Raw genomic sequence first — 1,558 nt, forward strand, 5'->3', positions numbered from 1 at the left:
GAGAGAGAGAGAGAGAGAGAGAGAGAGAGAGAGAGAGAGAGAGAGAGAGAGAGAGAGAGAGAGAGAGAGAGAGAGAGGGAGGAGAGAGAGAGGGGGGGGTATGAGAGACACCGTCAGAAAGAAGAAAAAAACTGTAGAGGGAAAGAAAGATCGAAAAGGAGACAGAGGAAGAAATAAACCGGGAGGGAGTGAGAGTGCGTGCGAGAGACGGGGAGAGAGACAAAGGGAAAGACAGAGTCAAGAGAGAGAGAGATAGAGAGAGAGACAGAGAGAGAGAGGGAGAGAGAGAGGGGGGAGAGAGATAGAGAGAGAGCGAGATAGAGACAGCGAGAGAGAGATAGAGACAGCGAGAGAGAGAGAGAGAGAGAGAGAGAGAGAGAGAGAGGAGAGAGAGAGGAGAGAGAGAGAGGAAAGAAACAGAATTAGAAACCACGAAATATCGCAAATGCTCGTCTGATTTATTGGAAACATGCTTTGCATCTCCATCGATGCAGTTAATGAGATAATTGAAAAAGAGAGCTATATTTTAGACCAAGCCTTTCAGTGCCAACCGAGGCTAGTTGGAGAGGCGGCATCCATGCAGAAAAAAAGGAGATACTCGATAAAAGGAACATTAGACTTTTCAACCACATTGACATCGAGCTCTTGTCTTTCTCTTGCACAGAGAAGAGCCAAAAGACCCAGAGGGCAGAGAGCATTGCCCATTAATTGATGCATTTACTTTGATTCATTTGATACAGTCAGGGGCCGGCCAGGATTTTCCTTCACGGACGGGGCAAAAGCTGTCAGCCACTAATTAGGCACAATTTGAGCAAATCTTCTCATAAACCAAGCGTAAATTTATTCCTGGAGGATTTGATCAAATTGTCCCAAAATGATAACGTTCTGCATGAAAGAAAATAAAAAAATAACTGCGTTTGAGAGGTGGTGAGGCGAGAATTAGCTGGAAAGCAACACGCCCATCCCCCCAAAAAACAACAACAAAAAACAACCAACAAACAAAACAAAACAAAACAATAAAACAACAAAACAAAAGACAAAAAAAAACACAACAACAAACAAACAAACGAGATTGGCAATGGAATGTGTCAGATTATCCACACTAGATAAACCCTCCTTAACAAAATGAAAAGTAGGAAAATACAATAAAGAATATTTTTGTCATACAAAAGGCAACCAGACCATTATAATTGAAATATTCGACGGTAAGATGAGAGACAAAAGTGTCAAGAGTGGATAAGGAAAAACTTTGAACGAAAATATCAAGATATCTAAAAAAAAAAACACACATTCCTCCATGGATTTTACTGAAAGACCTTGGTCAAAGGCACAACAGAACATATACATTTGCAGTTTCCAAGAATACTACAGCTTTGGAAGTCACCAAACTTTGGCGGCCATTTCCTTGCTGATTCTTACATACGGCATCGGGCGACCTCCACTTTCGTCAATAGCAAATATCTCGATTTCAAATTTAGATCTAGATAGATTGCAATTTTTTCACCAAAAGCTAGACAAATGAATAACTTTTAAGATGACATAAAAAATGCCCCCCCCC

General features: G+C 41.1%; 1 protein-coding gene across 1 annotated transcript in view; it reads right to left on the reverse strand.

The window, feature by feature from the left end:
* LOC101851239 (protein O-mannosyl-transferase TMTC2) overlaps positions 1-1,558 on the reverse strand; it is a gene marked incomplete in the record, with an annotated part of 90,456 nt that overhangs the window by 8,896 nt on the left and 80,002 nt on the right.

This window comes from Aplysia californica, unplaced genomic scaffold (assembly GCF_000002075.1).
Source record: "Aplysia californica isolate F4 #8 unplaced genomic scaffold, AplCal3.0 scaffold00022, whole genome shotgun sequence".
Taxonomy (NCBI): Eukaryota; Metazoa; Mollusca; class Gastropoda; order Aplysiida; family Aplysiidae; genus Aplysia; species Aplysia californica.